This window comes from Canis lupus, chromosome 11 (genome assembly GCF_003254725.2).
Source record: "Canis lupus dingo isolate Sandy chromosome 11, ASM325472v2, whole genome shotgun sequence".
Taxonomy (NCBI): Eukaryota; Metazoa; Chordata; class Mammalia; order Carnivora; family Canidae; genus Canis; species Canis lupus.
In genome coordinates, this window is record NC_064253.1 from 24,870,090 (window position 1) to 24,891,365 (window position 21,276).

Sequence of the window (21,276 nt, forward strand, 5' to 3'; positions counted from 1 at the left end):
TGCTGTGATTCCAGCCTCCAGACTAAAGGCTCTGGGCAGTGGAACTGACTAACTTTATTCAGCACATAAATACTAAACACTACTATGTGCTCTACTTGGGGCTGAGGGACAAACTCATGATATCATTTAAACCTCACAACAACTCAGACACTGTTTATCCCCATTTTACAGATTAGAAAACTAAGCAAGAAGAGGCACCTGGGTGGCTCAGTTAGTTAAGTGTCTGACTCTTTGTCTCAGCTCAGGTCTTGATCTTAGAGTCATGAGTTCATGCCCCATGTTGGGCTCCCTGCTGGGCACAGAGCCTATTCAAAAACAAACAAACAAACCTGACCAGGAAGGGTAAATGACTTCTGTCAAAGTCATACAGACACCAAATAGTGATGCTCCAATTGGAACCCAACTCCAGGGTAGCTCAGTTGGTTAAGCATCTGCCTTCAGCTCGGGCCATGATCCCCAGGTCCTGCGATCAAGCCCCACATCAGGCTCTCTGTTCAGCAGGGAGCCTGCTTCTCCTTCACCCTCTGCAGCTCCCTCTCTCTCTCTCTCTCTCTCTCTCTAATAAAATCTCGAAAGAAAGAAAAGAAGGGAGGGAGGGAAGAGGGAAGGAAGGAAACTCAACTCCAAACCAAACATGGTACTTTGGCCTCCGTAGCTGGCATAGACACACACACACACACACACAACACAGGAAGTGACCAAAATGAAATTCTATCTGGGCAACCTTATATAGTTAACAGAATGCTATCACATTCCCTTCCTTATTAGTCTGAAAGACTATACTGATGGGACAAATAAAGCATACTGAGATGAGAAGAAGGCAAGAACAGAAAGATCCATCTCTCTGTGCCCTTTCAGAGACCCTATTCCACTACAGAATTGTCAAGGTTGTTAAGGACTTGCACTAATATTCTGGGTTCTCTTTAATTTTTTAGGCTCTCAGGATGGTACTCAAGTTATTGGTGCATTTCTGCCGAGCACAGATAAAGATCAAGGAAGATTAAACCCTACTAATTACTCACTGGAAGCCTCAGAGTCGAGTGCTTCCCAAGAAGTGATGGCCAAAATAAGATTAGAAAAGCTCTTCTTACAACAGTAACATTATGGAACTTTCTCTAAACTATCCAGCATCTAATAAAACCAATGCCAGAAAGCAACAACTCTGCATTTTTCTACATCAAGGCCTGTTGACCCCCTCTCAAGCCTTGCTCCTCATAGTCTGTGTTCTTAAGAATGGGTCTTTTTGGAAATCTTTCTCTCATCATTACCACCTTTAAGAAGCAAAGAGAAGTTCAGAACATCACCAGTATACTGACTGCCAATGTCTCCTTCTCTGACATCTTGGTATATATGCCATGTGCATACCTTTTACGGTCATCTACACTCTGAGGGACCACTGGATATTTGGGAATGCCATGTGCAAACTCAGCTCTTATATGCAGAGTGTCTCCGTCTCTGTCCATAATTCTTACTTGCATTAAATGCTATTGAAAAGTATCAGCTGGGGCACCTGGGTGGCTCAGGCAGTTAAGCATCTCTTTTTTTTTTTTTTAATTTATTTATGATAGTCACAGAGAGAGAGAGAGAGAGAGGCAGAGACACAGGCAGAGGGAGAAGCAGGCTCCATGCACCGGGAGCCCAATGTGGGATTCGATCCCAGGTCTCCAGGATCGTGCCCTGGGCCAAAGGCAGGCACTAAACCGCTGCGCCACCCAGGGATCCCAAGCGTCTGACTCTTGATTTTGGCTCTGGTTGTGATCTCGGGGTTGTGAGATTGAGCCCCACATCATATACACTGCTCAGTGCAGAGTCTGCTTGAGATTCTCCCTCTCCCTCTGCTCCTACTCTCTTTCACTCTCTCTCTCAAATAAATAAATCTTAAAAAAAAAAGAAAAGAAAAGAGAAGAAAAGAAGGAAGGAAGGAAGGAAGGTAGGTATCAGATGACTGCAAATCCCTGTGGCTGGAAACGCAGTGCACCTCATGCCTACTGGGGTATTACATTGATCTGGCTGTTGTCCTTTCTGTTGCCTATGTCCTTCTTTCTGTCCTACTACCCACCAATGAACCTTTTCACACTCTCTCTCCCCCCAGTGACCTCTACACCCACGGTGTGGCCTGCATAGAGAACTGGCCCTCCAAAATGAAGCAGCTTGTCTTCACCACCTTCATGCTTGTGGCCCAGTACTGTGTCCGTCTGACCTTCATCCTCATCTGCTACTTGAAGTTTGTTATCTGCCGCCACAGAAGAAGTGAGAAGGAAGACAGAAAGAGGGAAAGTCACAGCCAGCTCAATAAGAACAAGAGGATCAACACAATGCTGATGTCCACTGCAGTGACCTTTGGAGCCTGCTGGTTGCCCCTGAACATCTTCAATGTTATTTTTGACTGGTATCATAAGGTGTGGATCAGCTGTCACCATGACCCGGCAGGTGTAATTTGCCACTTGATTGCTATGGTTACCACATGCATAAATCCTCTATTTTAAGGCTTTCTCAACAAAAATTTCCAGGAGGAACTGGTAATGCTTATTTATCACTGCTGGTGCTTTGCACCTCAAGAAATATATAGAAAATGTTGCCATCTCCACGATCCACATAGATGAATCTCCAAGGGATCATAAGACTGGCTCTTGCATCAACAGGTATATGAAAATTGTTACCAATGCTAAAGATGTTCTTGAATGAAAGACTGAGAGGTAATGGCTGACAATAGAGCAAAATGCACAAAAAAGAAGCCAGAACCAAAAATAAGAGACCAACTTTATACTACTGAGTTTTGCTTTAGGCCAAACCTGTCACCTGTCTATGTCATGTATCTGCCCAACACACACACACACACACACAATACACAAGCCCTTTTCTCTTAGGAAAATAACTCAACCTAGCAGCTGTCATTTGGGACAAAGAATAACAGTGAGAAAGTCACAGGGGCAAGAGGCACTGCTGGCTGGGAACATGTTTCTACATGCTGTTGTTCAATGGAATACCCACAGAAGTTATTACTAATGATATGCCTAGTAAAAGCACTGATATCTCTCTTTAGTGTTAAAGAAATTTCTTTTTCATATCTGGGGATTCTGTCAATCAAGTAACTATTCAATTAATTAGCAAAGTCAGAAAGACCCCCCTCATAATTTATCAATTAGCCAACAAAATAAGTTTACACTGGAGGTTGAAGGAATAGTTTTAACTTAACATTAAAACCAAGTATTGCACTTCCTATGCTTAAATCAGATTCCCTAATTTATGGCAAGAGTACATTTTATTCAGTGACAATGATACTAGCACTACTAGAACTGACCACAAACTTCTTAGCACCTGCAATTATGCTAGAAATCACATTAACTAACTTAAGATTTATTTATTTATTTATTTATTTATTTATTTATTTATTTATTTATTTGAGAGAGAGAGTGAAGGGGAGGGGCAGATGGAGAGAGAATCTCAGAATCCCCAATGAGTGTCCCCAATCCCAGGACCCATGAGATCATGACCTAAGTCAAAACCAAGAGTTGGATGCTTAACCGACTGAGTCGCCTAGGTGCCCCCACATTAACTAACTTATTAATGGCCAATGTACATAGAGCTTTAATTATGAAATGGCTTTTTTATCCCAAATTTTCTATGTATATTAAATTTTCTATGTATATTAAAAAAAATTTTTTTTAAACTGGTTGCTTTCTTTTTTTCTGTGCTATTTATTTTTTTTTAAAGATTTATTTATTTATTTATTCATGATAGTCACAGAGAGAGAGAGAGAGAGGCAGAGACACAGGCAGAGGGAGAAGCAGGCTCCATGCACCGGGAGCCCGATGTGGGATTCGATCCCGGGTCTCCAGGATCGCGCCCTGGGCCAAAGGCAGGCGCCAAACCGCTGCGCCACCCAGGGATCATGATGCATCCATAATTGGGTCTGAGGGCCTTTATCAGTAGCACTTTTATAATTAGCTCCAGATTTTTTAAACCTCTCATAAATCTTAAGACTTAAACTTTAAAAAATATCCCTCTTCCTCACAATGTCACATAGAAAAATCAGCTAGACCATTTGCAAAAAGAATACTAAGCTAGTGTTCATTAGCGATTAGCTCAAGGATTTCTACTAAATCATGACCAGCTTTATCTCCTCCTTGGATAAATCTCCTTTATACTATTACATTTGAGCTACAGCTTATTTGTCTGTTAAAAATGTAATGCAGGGATGCCTGGGTGGCTCAGCGGTTGAGCATCTGCTTTCAGCTCAGGGCGTGATCCCAGGGTCCTGGGATCGAGTCCTGCATCGGGCTCCCTACATGGAGCCTGCTTCTCCCTCTGCCTGTGTCTCTGCCTCTCTCTCTGTGTCTCTCTCTTAAAAAAATAAAATCTTAAAAAAAATAACACATATCTTCTTTTTCTGAATAAAAGATAATATTTCTCTTGAACACATATGATTTTTCTATTGATTTTTTTTCTTGCACATTAGCCTTCATGTTGTCCCCTCCTGAAAAATCTCTTCCTTCTACCTCCCCCTCCCTCCCTCTCCCTATCTTTTTCCTTCCTTTTCTATTCTCTCATTTGAAAAAATAAACAACAAAAGCACTGCAAGACACCAAAATGAAATAAAATGTAGCAGTCTTACAGTATAAGCTGCAATAAAAACTCTTATTTCAAAAACCAACTTCAAGTGGTGTAGCTCAGAATTTTAAAGGTACAGGACTATAGTCTCTTGGCCCAGAAAACAGTTGATTCTCCCTAGATAATCCCTTCTATCTCTTCTGACAGATAGTGGTTAGTCCTATAATTAAGATCTAATACGATATTATACTTATTTGGTAAAGCCACATTGATTCTACTTTCCATGATTAGAATGATTCTTTTTTTTTTAAGATTTAATTTATTTATTCGAGAGAGAGAAAGAGAGGGAGTGTGTGTGTGTGCACTTGCGTATGATGGGAGGGGTGGCACAGAGAGAGAGGAAGAATCAGACTGCCACTGAGCGGGGAGCCCAATGCAGGACGGGTCTCGATTCTGGGACTCCAGGATCATGACCTGAGCTGAAGACGGAAGTGTAACTGACTGAGCCACTCAGGCACCCCTATTAAAATGATTCTGACCAAACCACTAAAAGCAGGAAAAGGCTTCCATTAAACTCTCCTACCACCCCTCTAACCTTGACCCCACCACCTTAAGCATTCAAAAGAGATCTCCAATCTATGATTAAATATTATGGCAATATTTATGACTCCATGCTAAGAGCTATCTCCTTCTATTAAACTGTTCTTTCTTCTAAATTTATCTTGAGCTTTAATGAAGTGAAAGTCACTAATGTATAACTATCAATAATAGTTTTTATGTTTATCTTTACCCAAAAAAGTAGTGAATTAAATGTACTTTTGAATGCATGCCTTTCCCCTTAAGTGGCTTACATTCTGCAGGTAGGACAGGACAGGTCCATAAGCAGGTATGATGGACAGGGTAATGTAAATCAAAACCATAATGATACACCACCTCACACCTATCAGAATGGCTACGACCAAAAGGTAAGAAATATCAAGTGTTGGCAAGGATGTGGAGAAAAAGGAACCTTCTTGCTCTGCTGGTGGAAATACAACTTGGTGCAGCCACTGTGGAAAACAGTGTGGAAGTTCCTCCAAAAATTAACAAAAGAATTACCATATGATCCAGTACTTCCACTACCAGGTACTCACCCAAGGAAAACAGAAACACTAAGTCAAAAAAATATATATGTACCCCCATGTTTATTGTAGTGCTGTTATTTATAATAGCCAAGATATGGAAGCAACTAAGTGTCCGTCTATAGATGAATGGATAAACATGTGGTATATATAGGTACAATGGGGTATTACTCAGCCATAAAAAAAAAATGAGATCTTGCCTTTTACAACATGGATAGACTAAATATTATGTATAATACAAAGTAAAATAAGTCAGAGAAAGACAAGTACCATATGATTTCACTCACATGTAGAATTTAAGAAACAAATGACCAAAGGATAAGAGAGACCAACATAAAAAGCCCAGACTCTTAAATACAGAGAACAAACACTGGTTGCCAGAGGCAAGCTGGGTAGGAGGATGGGTAAAATAAATAAAGGGGATTAAGAGTACGCTTATTGTAATAAACACTAAGTAATGTACAGAATTCTTGAATCAGTATATTGTACATTTGAAACTAATATAAGACCATATGTTAATTATACTGGAATGTAAAAAAATAAAATTTAAAATATGCATATGTATGTAAGTAATTCAGATAATTCCAACAATTACATGAAAGCAAATGGTTTATCTGTCGATAAATGTATTTCTGGTTTCTTTGTACTATGAAAAAAAAAGAGTATGCCTATAATGATAAGCACTAAGTAATGTGTAGAATTGTTAAATCATTTTATTGTATACTTGAAACTAATATAACACTGTATATTAATTATATTTCAAAAACATAATTTTAAAAAGGTAAAATGTCCAGGTTATAACATGATAATGAATAAATAATAGTCAGAAGTAAAAAAAAAAAAAAAAAAAGGAAAGTATGATGGAAGTGTAAACCAAGAGTTGTGGGAGCCCAGGAGAGGTAAAAATCATTTTTGAGAGGAAACACTGAAAGACTTCAGGAAGTCAACTTCCTATTTAATAGTATTTATGGATCTGGTCCACCAATCTGATCTGCTGAGCTACTTGGCAAATGAAATAAGATCTATTTTCTCCTTTGCCTGATGGGCCTGTATTCTCCCTTCTAGGAATCTGGGGCTGGAACTTAATGATATTTGCAGATAGCTTTGGAAACACAGTGTCCTCAGGTCAACAATCCAGAACCTATTCCTCTATCTCCCGACCTCAAACCATTTTGGACCGAGAGTAATATTTTATATCTTTAATTGTTTCTAGAAAAGATGGCTATTAGTGAAATGAACAAATATTTATGCCCTCAAAAAATTACTAAACTATTCTGAATATGTCCGGTGCACCAGAGGTGAATGAAAAACGCTAAACCATCCTTGCAACAAGTCCCCTAAGTTTTCTCTCTGCCTATTTCTAAAGATTTCCCCAGGAATAATACCCAAACAATCTCTAACAGAGAGAACCAACAATACAAATGATTCAAAATAAAGAACACCCCAGTGTGGTTTATATGTGTATGGTGTATACTCATCTGCAATGGAAAATATGATATTCTGAAAAAGGTATGAATAACCTGACAGAGCAACATGCATGAGGCTTCAACTCAAAGAAGTTGCTCCCCACTCCATGCTGAGGAGGAATGACATAGTTCATCAGCCCAGGGAAAAGACTCAATCCGTCATACTGTAAGCTTTGCTTTTGTAGAATAATAAAGATATAGAGATATATGTGTATACACATACATATATATATATACACACACTGGATAAGCATAGATATATACATATATATATATATATATACACACACACATAAAGTCTTTACTATATACTTACCACTGTGTTAGATATAGAAAAAGTGTTAAGAAACAGCTTTAAAGAATTTACAATCTATTTGAACCATCAAAGAGGGTAGAATACATCAGAGGGGTAATTCAGCGTCTTGGTTCTGAAGCTTTCCTTCCGGCTAAGGCGAAAGCTGCCTAACAGAAAGTGAAGAGGAACTGAAGGCAGACTTAATTTATCTCTATACTCATATATAGAGTATACTCATATACTCTATGCCCATATGAGAATATACTGAGCGAGAGAAGAGTAAGGATCCTTGGTGAGGGCAAGGGGGAGTACTTCAATGCTGAAGTGCTCAGGAATTCCTACAATTTTCCCTAAGTCATCTATGCAATAAATGAGCTTGTGCAATAAACCAGAGAATGAAGACAACAGGTATTTCCAGTGGGCCTAGGAAGGCAAGGTGGGTCTCTTTCCCCTGCTTCTACACACAAATCAAACTCCTTCTTGAAGCTGGGATGGTGTTTCCCCTGCTGGAAAAGTGAAAGGATGGGGGGAGCAGGGTGCTGGTGACAGGAACGCATCCATCTTACATTTGGATGTTGACTGTTTATTGGGATTCTCTATTTTAAATGTGTTCTTCTCTTTCAGAGACCTTGAACTACATCCATTATTTCCTCTATGCCAGCAGTCCACTGCCACCTCAGTAATTAAGACAGGACCAGACAAGGAAAAAACATTTAATATGTATAGACTTTTAAAAGTTATTTCTTTAAAAACCAGCTAAGCAGTAATTACTTAATACCTGAGTGTTTTCAAATCTATGTTTTATTAATTACCCAATGAGAGTAGAAAGACATAATCCTAATTACACAGAGATTATGGTAATATCAATGAACTATAAAACCCTGAGTCCTTTGGGACTCAGTTTAAAATGTCAGGGCTGTGAGGATCCCCTAGTCACTGTTGTCATGGCATCCCATGCATACCTACCATGTAGAACCCAGAAGGCCTATTTATTATATGTGTGCCTGCGTCACAAGACATGAGCTCTTTGAAAGCAGGGACTGAACCTTATTTACTATAGTGACTCCAGCGTCAACTATAGCATCTGGCACAAAGTGGGGAATCAATTAATATTTGCAAACAGTAGATACAGAATAAATCTGAGGATAACAAATCTTTGCCTGGAAGTGGTAAGTGGATCTGAATGGTATATACCTGGGCCTGTACTCCCTGGACTCAGTACCTGAAGATTAAGAATGCCAAACTTCCATATAAACTATAACAGCAAAAAAATAAAAAAATAAAAATAAATAAACTATAACAGCCAGTGCTCAGAAGTATGCAATGGCAAGAGGACAAATACAAAAAACACACCTTGGTTCCAGAGGAGGCTTAAGGGCAAAATGTATTTATTCGTGGCTCAAATGTAATTTGCCAATAACAGTTATGCCAGTAAGAGTCGGTTAACTGGTAGATCCCAGGACTGAAAGAAAATGCTCTATTAACTTCCAATTAACTAAGCTGACAGGTTCCTGGAGCAAACAGGTTTAAGAAGTCAAAGGCCAATCTTCCAGGGCAACCAGTCTCCCGGAGAGTAAGCTCCCTTATAACTCTATCAGAGCAAAAACCAAACTCTGTATAAAAGGCCAAAGCAGGACAGAACTCTGTCTTTTTCAGTGAGTCAAATTCTTCTCTATTAAGGGAACATAGAACCTACAAGCAAAGGTTATTGAGTTATTATTGATTTGGAGGCAGTCTTCCTCATCCCGGGATCTCAGAAGATGCCTTCTGGTTTTCTACAGGAGTCCTTGACTCCCAGACACTGTTATAAGACAGCCATCTCCTGGTAGTTCAAGTTTTATGCCTTTCTACTTCCTGCAAAGTTTCTCAATTTAAAAACAAAGACAAATGTGTGTGCACATGCATGCGTGCACATTTGTGCATAGCACCTAAAAAAATGTCTGAAAGGAAAGATTCCATGATGTTAACAGTGTTTATGCCCAGGTGACAGGACTTTCGGATGACCTCTCTTCCTTGTCTCATCTTGCCTCCTCCCTTCCTTTCCCATTCTTTTTGCCTATTTGCTTACCTATATTTTCTAAATATTCTACTAGAAACATGTATTATTTTTATAATTTTTTCAAATAGGAGAGAAAAAGATTAAAACCAAAAAAAAAAAAAAAAAAACCCTAAGAATCCAAAGTGCCTGATGAGGCAGCTGGTACACGAAGTCAAGAGACAAGGGTCTAGTTCAAGGTTTGGACAAATCACTTATCCTTCCTAAGCTTCAGTTTCCTCATCTGTAAAATGCATCACTCATTCAATAAACATTTAACAAGCATCTACTATCTCAGTAAATATGATAATGAGTAAGACTGATTTAAGGGCAATCCCTGCCTTCAGGGCAATCTATCAGAGGTAATACTTTAAAAAAATTTTTTTTAATTTAAATTCAAGTTAGTTAACATAGAGCAAATTACTAGTTCCAATGGTAGAATTTCATGATTCAGCAGTTGCATATAATACCCAGTATTCATTATACCAAGTGTCCTCCTTAATGCCCATCACCCAATCATCCCATTATCCCATTCCCCAACTTACCTCTTCTCCAGAAACCTGCAGCTTGTTTCCTATAGTTAAGAGTCTCTATGGTTCACCTCCCTCTCTGTTTCCCTTCCCTTTCCCTATGTTCATTTGTTTTGTTTCTTAGAAGTCCACATACGAGTGAAATCATATGGTATTTGTCTTTCTCTGATGGACTTATTTTCACTTAGCATAATACCCTCTAGTTCTTTTTTTTTAAAAAAGATTTTATTTATTTATTCATGAGACAGACAGAAAGAGAGAGAGAGAGGCAGAGACACAGGCAGAGGGAAAAGCAGGCTCCATGCAGGGAGCCTGATGTAGCATTCGATCCCAGAACTCCAGGATCACGCAGCCACCCAGGCATCCCAATACCCTCTAGTTCTATCCATGTGTTCAAATGGCAAGATTTCTTTCTTTTTGATGGCTAGGTAATATTGAGATACTTTTTTAAAAAGTAAATCGTGGCAAGTGCTATAATAGAAGAAAAGTATAATATTATGAAAACATTTAGCAGAAGAAATTAATGTCATCTGGAGAGAAAGGGGGACAGAAAGAAGATAAAGGAACCTTCCTGGGAGAAATAATTTTTAAAATGAAATCTAAAGGGTGACTAGGATTTAGCCAGGGAGAGATGAGGCTGGTTATGCCCTTAACTGTTTCGTGATTCTGTGTTCTAAGCTGTGTTACTGAATCACAGAGTCCAAAGGGCCATCTGTCACTCATCCTGTCCCTCCACTCATTAACTCACTTAATCCTAAAAACATTCCTGTAGGTAGATAATGTTACTCCAGTTTACAAATGACAAGTGTTCGTTAAGCAAGTTGCCTAAAGTTACACAGTGGTAAATCCTCATCTATCTAATTTAAAATCCCATCCTCCTTCATTCATCGTTCAATTATCATTTACTAAGTACCTGCCAAGTTCTCTGCTAGACACTGGAGATGAAAAGAACAGTAAGACTAAATCCTTGCTTTGGAGGAATGCACTGTTTGAGGTGGGGACTGTAAGTTGCCAGGCAATTACAACACCGTGAACTATTTAGAAAGGAAGAGTGCAACTATGCCTTTTCATCAGAATCTAGTTCCCTAGCTCCCCTGGGAAACCCAGGAGGTACCTGATCACTGACTAACACTATACAAATTGGGAAATCTGCAAAGCTGTAGCTGAACCCAGCACCCCTGACTAGCACTGACCATCAGCTCTGTCTGCTAGATCTTTAGGCCCTGCCACTCTCTGTTCAGGTGCAAATCTTCCATGGGAATGGGTGTCCAAATGGTATCCATTCACTTTACTATGCAGAATAAGTATGTTCTCAGGCATCCCAAACTGATGAAGGCAGTAGCATTACAGGCTCCTAGAGAAAGATACATACGGGCTAAATAATGTCTATGACCATGAAACACTTCCTAAAAAATTTCAGACAAAGCCTCCTTTCCCCTATATCTTCTAAGGAACACACAATCTGTCTAATTACAAGGTAATGAGAAAAGAAGTACAAAACCAAGATTTCAGAGTTGCTCCTAGAAGAGCTTCAACCAGGAGCTCTCAGAAATAGGTATTATATAGAATTTTGGAGCCTAACAAAAATGCCAGGCATCTAGCTTGGTAGAATTAATCTGGGATATAACACAAGTCAATAATTCAGTGGAACTAGACCTACAGCACTGGGCGGAGGAACCTCAATTCCTCTACAGTACAACAGAGGGGAAAGAGCTCCCAGATCTCCAATGTTTACTCATCCCTCTGGGAGGCCACAAGAAGCATCCACTTGCTCATACATTCAGACCTATAATAAAATTGCCTCTGGTGTTGGTGCAACATGGATTAAAAAACAATGTCCCTGGAAGGCAGAAGTCCTGGGACTTTCATCTCAATTCTTCCACGGACTTATTTAGAAGCCCTAAGCATGTTAAGCCCTCTGTGCCTCAGTTCTGCCATCTACGGACTTCTGGTAACACTGGAACACCACACCCTCTTTACTCCCATGTTCCAATAGTTACCTCACAATATTGCCTGTAGGTGGGGAGAGATGGGCAGGAAAAGGAAACACATTATCCAAGCATAGTAGGAAAAGTTCAGGTTTTGAGCCATCCAGCTTTGGGTTTGAAGCTTGGCCTTACTAGACACCAGCTGTGTGAACAGAGGCAAGCTTTGTTAACATCTCTGGCTCTAAAGTTCTATACATAAGAGAGAAAGTAATCCCTGCCCTGCAGGACTGTCATGAGAAATAAAGATAAGGTATGTACAGTGGCTGGTTCTAAAAGGGACTGAAGAAATTGGAGCAATACTAAAATCTCTGACACTGATATAAGGCCTGAAGAGATTGCTCATCTATAAATTTACATGCATCAGGGGCACCCAGGTGGCTCAGTCAGTTAGGCATCTGCCTTCAGCTCAGGTCATGATCCCAGAGTCCTGGGATGATTGAGCCCCATATCAGGCTCCTTGCTCAACAGGAAATCTGCTTCTCCCTCTCCCTCTGGTCCTCCCCTTACTCATGCTCTCTTGCTTTCTTGTTTTCTCTCTCTCTCTCAAATAAATTTCTAAAAAACTAAAAATAAATTGACATGCATCAAATCTAGCCCACAGATCAGAGTTAGGCTAAAAATCTGTGGAAAACTGGGGCAGCCCAGGTGGCTCAGTGGTTTAGCACCACCTTCAGCCCAGGGCCTGATCCTGGAGACCCGGGATGGAGTCCCATGTCTCCCTGCGTGGAGCCTGCTTCTCCCTCTGCCTGTGTCTCTGCCTCTCTCTCTCTCTCTCTCTATCTCTCTCTCTCTCTCTCTCTCTCTCTCTCTCTCTCGCGCGCGCGCGCGCTCTCTCCCTCTGTGTGTGTGTGTGTGTGTGTGTGTCTCTCATGAATAAATAAAATCTTTAAAAAAAAATTCTATGGAGGGGCAGCCCGGGTGGCTCAGCGCTTTAGCGCCGCCTTCAGCCCAAGGCCTGATCCTGGAGACCCAGGATGGAGTCCCATGTTGGGCTCCCTGCATGGAGCCTGCTTCTCCCTCTGCCTGTGTCTCTGCGCCTCTCTCTCTGTCTCTCATGAATAAATAAATAAACCTTTAAAAAAAATCTATGGAAAACTTTAAGTTCCTAAAGAAGATAGGAGACATCAGATGATTTCAAATTGCATTCAACATGCTTCCTCAATCCTGGTCACATAGAAAAATACTCTACAGCTTCACTCAGCCACAGCCTTGGTATCGTTCTGACAATCTCTTGTCACCCCATGGGACCTGGCTTCACAACCTGACTAAAAAATACTGTGGGGAAGGGAGATGTGGATGATTGGAGGAAGGGCTTGCAATTTTTTTTATTTTTTTTATTTTTTATTTTTATTTATGATAGTCACACAGAGAGAGAGAGAGAGAGAGGCAGAGACAGGCAGAGGGAGAAGCAGGCTCCATGCACCGGGAGCCCGACGTGGGATTTGATCCTGGGTCTCCAGGATCGCGCCCTGGGCCAAAGGCAGGTGCTAAACCGCTGCGCCACCCAGGGATCCCAGGCTTGCAATTTTAAATGTGTGGTTCAGGCGAGTTTCCCAGAGGTGACACTTGAGCCAAGACCTGAAGGAGGTAAGGAAGCAAGACATGAGGAGAGCCAAGAGAAGAGAGTCTAGGGAGAAGGTATGGCACGCTCAAGGGCCTGGAAGCAGGACTGAGCCTGGTGGATTCAAGGAATAGCAGGGGCACTGAAGCAGTGGTATTGAGGGGAGAATCATAGAGGATGAGGTTCAAGAGGTGAGAGCCCTCATAGTATGGTATCTAAAGTTATGGTCCTCCCTCAGGCCTCAGTTCTCCCTTCTAGAAACTAGGCAGAAAGATAATACTCAAGAACAAGGTACGTGAAAGGGTAAAACAAAATGACAGCACAGTGAACAAACTAATGGACTGGGGATTGAAAGACATAAGTTCTAGGCCAGGATCTAACAAACAAGTCAGTTCACTCCTGCAAGCCTATTTTCTTACCTATAAAATGGAATGATCTGGGATAACAGAGATTTTTTTAAAATCTCAAAAATTACATATAAAGTATTCTTCAACAAATAACTGGAACACCTGGATATCCTTATGAAAAAAGAAAAAGTTTTCATTTATACTTCATACAATATAAAAACTCAAATGGATCACAAACCTAAATGTAAAATTTAAAGTCAAAAAACTTAAAAAAAAATGCTTGAAAATGCACTATGAAGCATAATAAAGTGCCATAAGTGAGAAAAAATGGTTATAAAATTTGTAGAGGAAAAAATAAAATAAAATAAAATAAAATAAAATAAAATAAAATAAAATAAAATAAAATAAAATAAAATAAAATAAAATTTGTAGAGGAAAACTTGTAGGGCAAAAAACACTGTGACCTTAGGTAACACAAAATTCTCATTTAAAAAAAAAACTTAGAAGGGGGTTGGGGCAGAGGGATGAGAGAGTCTTAAACAGACTCCACATCCAGCACAGAGCCTGATGCAGGGCTCAATCTTACAACCCTGAGATCATGACCTGGGCTGAAATCAAGAGTCAGACACTTAACTGATGGAGCCACCCAGGTGTCCTTACACAAAGATTTCTCAGATACAACACCAAAAGTATAGTCCTTAAAAAAAAAAAAAAAAAAAAAAAAAAAAAAAAGATTTTATTTATTTACTTGACAGAGAGAGGGAGAAAACACAAACAGGGGGACCAGCAGGCAGGGGGAGAAGCAGCCTCCCTGCTGAACAGAGAGCCTGACTTGGGGCTCGGTCCCAGGACCCTGGGATCATAACCTGAGCCAAAGCCAGATGCTTAACTAACTGGGCCACCCAGGCACCCTATACAGTGCTTTAAAGAGGTAACTGATAAAATGGACTTCATCAAAATTTAAAACTTCTGCTCCTGAAAGACAATGATAAGAGAATGAAATGACAGACCAAATAGGGACAAAATCTTTGCAAAGCATAGATCTGATATAGGACTTGTGTCCAAAATATATTTTAAAAAAACTTTCAAAACTCGATAACAAAAAAATCCTATTTTTCAAATGGGCAAATAACTGAAAGACATTTCACCTAAAAAGACATACAGACGGCAAATAAGCACATGAAAAGATGCTCAGGCTCACTCATCATTAGGGGAATATAAATAAAACCACACGAGATTAACTGCTACATATCTTATTAGAATGGCTAAAATCAAAAAGGACTGACACATACCAAGAGCTGGTGAAGTTATATAGGGAATGAGTCTTCATAAGATGCTGATGGGATCTGAAATGACACAATTACTTTACAAAACAGTTTGACATGTTCTTACAAATTAAGCAGACACCTACCATTTGATCCAGTTAACTTCACTCCCAGGTGTTCACCTGCTAGAAATAAAACCATATGCCCGTACAAAGACTTATACATGAATATTCCTAACCGCTTTAGGTGTAGTAGCCAAAAACCAGAGCAATCCAAGGTCCAGCAGCAGGTGAATAAATAAATAAACCATGCTATATTTATATAACGGAACACTACTCAGGAAGAAAACAGAATGAGCTATTGATACAAACTACAATATGGAGACTCTCGAAATAATTATGCTGAGTGAAAGAAGCCAGACAACCCCTCCAGAGAAAATGAAGCATATACTGCATATGTCACTTATACAGAATTCTAGAGGATGCAAATTAATCTCCAGTAACAGAAAGCAAATCTGTGGTTGTCTGATGACAGGAGTGAGAGGATATAAGAGAGGTATTACATAGGGACGTGAGAAAAGTTCTGGAAGTAATGGATATCTTAAATATCTTGATTGTGGAAATGGCTTCATAAGTATATACATATGTCAAAATTTGTCAAATTATGCACTTTAAAATGTGCAGGTTAGGGCAGCCCCAGTGGCTCAGCAGTTTAGCGCTGCCTTCAGCCCGGGGCCTGATCCTGGAGACCTGGGATTGTGTCCCACGTCGGGCTCCTTGCGTGGAGCCTGCTTCTCCCTCTGCCTGTGTCTCTGCCTCTCTCTCTCTCTCTCTCATTAATAAATAAATAAAATCTCTTTTAAAAATTTTAAAAAAATAAAAAATAATTAAAATGTGCAGGTTATTGTACGTCAATATACCACGATAAAGCTGTAAAAAAAATTAAGATTCATTTATGCATTTATTTATTTGGGAGAGCACACAGGGAAGAGGGGCAGAAGGGGAAGGAGAGTGAATCTTAACCAGACTTGATCTCAATGCGCGACATGGGGGCTTGATCTCAAGACCCCTGGATCACAACCTAAACCTGAAACCAAGGGTCAGGTACTTAACCAACTGCACCACCCAGGTACCTCTGTAAAAAAAAAAAAAAAAAAAAAAAATTCTTTTTAAGAAACACAAGGTATATATTCCAATTCAAAAATTCAAATCAGCAAACTTTACTAAGCATCTACCCTGCAGCAAGAACTATGCCGGGTACATGTGAGGCAGAGACAAACAAAAGCAGGTTATTGACCTCAAGGCACTGGCAGTCTCCAGGGAGGAAGCTTTAAAGCGTTTTACAAAAAATAACAATAAACAAACAAACAAACAAACAAATAAATAAAGCAAGCATTTTACATACACAGTGCACTGTCCCCGCCCTACAGGGGAGGGAGCAAGAACAGCCTCTGCAAGGATTACACTCGGATCAGAATTAACTCTACCCTCTCTCACCCTAAAATCTTCAACCCACAAATTGGGAGTGTTCCTTTTCTCTCCTCTCAGAACTTTAGAATGTCAGGGCTAGAACAGTTTACTGAGAGGACTGAGGCTCAAGGGGAAAGTGACGTGCTACCTGCCACAAAGCTAGTCAGTGGCAGAATTAAATGAGAAAGCTGGGGAGAAGTATTTTTGAAATACATTGCATTAAAACAATATGTATTTCTTAACTGAACTGACAGTGATTAAATGGTTGAGGATTCTCAAATTCACATAGAGGCTTCATTGGAAATGAAGCTGCATGAGCTGACTTCTTCCTACATAGTGAGTCTTCAAAGAAATTCTATGAACAATCAGTGTCAGAGCCCTTGAAACTTGACCCTTGAAAGCTGACCGTGGATTTAACTGTCAAGCTTTCCACAACAGTTTCCTTTCTGCTTGGTCACACTCAAGCCTTCTCAAGGGAAGGCCTCTACAGGTAGGACAAGAGGTAAACATGGGTAAATCTGTGCAGATAGCTTTTGTGTCTCATGATCCTCCCAAAACAGACCATAATACCCGCAGAGATGGTGAACAAACAACAGCTCTCCCAACGTATCCCTTCTTCCTCCTTCTGCCCTCATGACATACACCAGAAGCAATTCTATAATTATAATTGCCAACTAAATCCACCCTCTTCTTCTTCCCTCCCTCCCAAATATACCTGTACAACTCACTCACCCCACTCCCTAGGGGTGAATACATGCATCTTCTAAGTCCCAAGAATGGAGAGAAGAATAACAGGCGAAATGAACAGGCATGGTTATTTTGTCAGGATAGGCTAGTACATATTATGGTAATAAACACCACTTAATCTCTCAGGGCTGGGCCTGGGATTGGGGGTGGGGGTTCTACTATACATAATTACTCAGGGACCCAAGATATTGAGCCTCTGCCATCTTGTAGTTATACAATCTGGAATATACTTTTAGTTACTAAGGCAAGGATAGGAGGAGCTGAGGAGTCTCACACCAGCAGTTAAATGCTTTGGCCTGAAAGTGACATACACACTACTGCTCACAGCTCACTGGCCAGAAATATCTCTATGTACCTTCCTAAATGCAAGAGATGGGAAAATATAACCCTGTAGTAGTATGCCAAAAATGCAAGAGATGGGAAAATATAACCCTGTAGTAGTATGCCAAGAAGAAGAAGAGAACCAGTATGAGTGAACACCAGAAGTGTCTACCACAAAGGATCTGAAGTTATAGGTATCTTGATTCAGACAGGTCAGCTTAAAGCCTACACAAGGGATCATGAAGGGCTTTTCAACACCTTCTGATTATCATTCTCCATTTTCTAAGTGAAAATGATTATCACTCTATCACTATCTATCGTTCTATCATTTTTCATTTTCTAAAATTCTAGGGATGACAGGTTTGCTAGTTGGTCCTTAAGTGTTGACTCTACGCATGAGCATGTTTGTTCCAAGTGACTCCCACTCTGGTGCTCACAGAAGCACCAATTAATTGAAAAAAGCATTTCCTTACATCTTCTTCCTAACATAATGAAAAAGCTTCTTTCTATCCTGTAATTCCTTTTGTCCTCTTAAAATCTTGGCATAGCCCCACTGTAATCATACAATCATAAAAATGTTCAAGAAAAAGATAACTGAAAATAAAATTCACTATCCTTGAGTCTGGGCCAGAAAGCCAAAACAAGATGACCAGCAAATATGTGTTTTTAATAACCTGCACTGTGTTTAGTGATCTTGTATTTTTTTAAAAAACAAAGCAAAGCTCACCCCTTGACTTTCCCAAGGCAGCCCTTCCACTCCAGTTAAGACAGTCATTAATTCTGTCCACAACATATGGTCACTGCAGTCTCTGGGCTTTTGCCCATCATCTCTTCCTCTGGTCTGGAAAGCAACCAATTCTGATCCACCATTGCCTTCAAGGTCTAGCCCCAGACTCACCTTCCCCGAAGGGCCTTTCCTTGGCATCTCTGACTCACACTGCGTCTCCAGTCCCTGGGACCGCTCAGCACATGTACACAAAGGCATCTATTCCCGCTGCCCACCCCTTCTCCATTTCTACACAAAGTGCTGTGACTCCAGGTTGCCAGCCTGTCCCCAACAAAACTGTGAGCACCTCACCTACAGACACAGGTCTTTACATCTCTTGACTCTTGCTGAGTGATCAGTGACCAGCACAGGGCCAAATCTACTTGATGACTAAAGATAAGATTACCAAGAGACTTTCTATCAGCTAGAGAAAATTAACGTTCAGAAATTACCCAAATTCCTTAAGTCATGACATCATGACATATAACAGGATTGAGAATCCCTTTGTCTTATGAATCTTCCCAGAAAGAAGAAATTAAAGATTAGTAACCAAGAAAAAACAAGAAAATATGTATTATTTATTTATCTTCTCGTGAGTTACATACAGCATCTGTTTCTTACACATTTCCAAACAGGATTACACAGGCATCTTACCATCTCACATCATCACAGGAAGGCCTGCCTACCTACTGCAACTGACACTGTTAACCAGTGCACAAGCCAGTTATTGCGTGAATTGTTTTAAGTGCATTATCGTGAATAATCAATATAACAACTCTGAGAAAAACCTCTCTGCTGCTTTTCTAACCACATCCAAGCACAAAGTGCACAGTTGGACCTTCATGGAATATATGACAGCCCCTTTCCAGCTCAGTTTCCTGATCAGCAGAATGATAGCTATGTTTCCACACTCTGCAGGTCTTATCTGATGCAATGGGACAGGGTCCTGAAACAAGGCCATCTCCTGGATGTAAGGGCAGCTGGGAACAATGGCTTCCTATGCAGTCCACACTTGGGAAAGTATTCCAAAAATCTTGCAGAACAGAGAAAGAAGGAGGTAGATCATTTTCAGCCTGAACACAAGGCCTTCCCAAAGCCTTCCTGACTTATCCTGAGCAGCTTCAGGTGGCTTCATCAGACGTCTTCAAAACAGCACCCGGCAGGGGGTCCCAGCTCCTCCAAGAGCATAGGACATTTGTCCTGGAAATCCTTCCACCCAGTTGTGAGGAAGCTCAAGCCACACGGAGAAGCCACTTCAAAGTGTTCTGGCCTTAGTTAAACCTCAGCTGACAGTCACTGTCAATAGGACGGGAGCAGAAGAGGAGTATCTCTGGGTCCCACCCAGGCTTGCAGGTGTGTCTGTGTGGGACGTAAGGATTTATGGCTTGAGGCTACCCATCAAAGTGGGTACTAGCTCTCCACTTGCTCTGTCAGCCTGGACCAGGCACCACACTCTGCCCCCTCTACCTCTGTAGACCAAGAAGGACTGACCACAGTCAATGGCCTTCAATGAACTTAGCTCCACAATATGGAACCCAACTGTGACCACAACCCAGACTGATCTCATAGAAAGTGGGAGCCCATGTCACCTACTTCAGAATCTAGAACAAAATAGGTTGAGGGCCTTTCAGTCTTAGAAAACCTCTTTGCAAGCTCATCAAGAAGATTCACACAACAAAGTCATACATATTAGTTGACCAAGAAAAATCATACTGGTAAAAAGAGAGCCATGGAGGGACCTGGCTGGCTCAGTCAGTAAGGCTCGTAATTCTTAATCTTGGGGTTATGAATTCAACCCCACTTTGGATATAGAGATTACTTAATAATAAAATTTTTAAAAAAAGAAAAGAAAAGAAAGAAAAGAAAAAAGAAAAGAAAAGAAGAAAAGAAAAGAAAAGAAGAAAAGAAAAGAAAAGAAAAGAAAAGAAAAGAAAAGAAAAGAAAAGAAAAGAAAAGAAGGCCCTGGAGAAAAACAGCCTGAATGTTTTTTCCAAAAAAAAAATCAAATAAAATAAAATTCCAAATAGTATCACTATTTACAATTACCAAAAAAATGCATAATAATTCATTAAGTAGATATACAATATTTTTACTAATCATTTCTGTAGTTAGATGTTAAGATTGCCTCAGACAAATTCCTAAAAGTGGACCTGTCAGGTCAAAGGTCATAAACATTTTTACTACTCCTGATGGACATTGTAAATCCATGAGGAATTCTTCAGTATCTTTTGGCTCTGGGATATTAGAATTCCAATGCTAAGAAATGGAATCCCCTCGTGGTCAACATTTTTTAAGGCAGACAGAATAGTAAGAAATAGTCAAAAAAGGATACTTCAGAATAGAACTGCCTGGGTTCAAATCCCAGTTCTATCAGTTGCTAGCTGTGCAGACATACACAAGTTACTGAACCCTTCTGAGACAATGTATGTACATAAAAGTGCTGGGTCTGGCACAAAGGGAGGGTACAAAAATGCTAATCACTGTTGTTGCCTTTAGATTACTCAAAAGAAGGTGAATCTGTAATTCAAAAAGCCAAGAATTATCCCTAAATAAAAGAGCAAGAGGGGGCACCAGGGTGGCTCAGTGGTTGAGTGTCTGCCTTCAGCTCAGGGTGTGATCCCAGGATCCTGGGATCAAGTCCCACATAAGGCTTCCTACAGAGACCCTGCTTCTCCCTCTGCCTGTGTCTCTGCCTCTCTCTCTGTGTCTCTCATGAATAAATAAAATCATTAAAAAGTAATAAAAAGAATAAGAATAAACATAAAACAAATGAAAAAATAATGCTCTTTTACCTAGATTATAAGTAAGCAGGTT

General features: G+C 40.2%; 1 pseudogene; it reads left to right on the top strand.

Annotated features, from left to right (window-relative positions):
* The first annotated feature begins 1,103 nt into the window (after positions 1–1,103).
* Positions 1,104–2,603, top strand: LOC118350326 (neuropeptide Y receptor type 6-like; annotated as a pseudogene).
* The last annotated feature ends 18,673 nt before the right edge of the window (positions 2,604–21,276 follow it).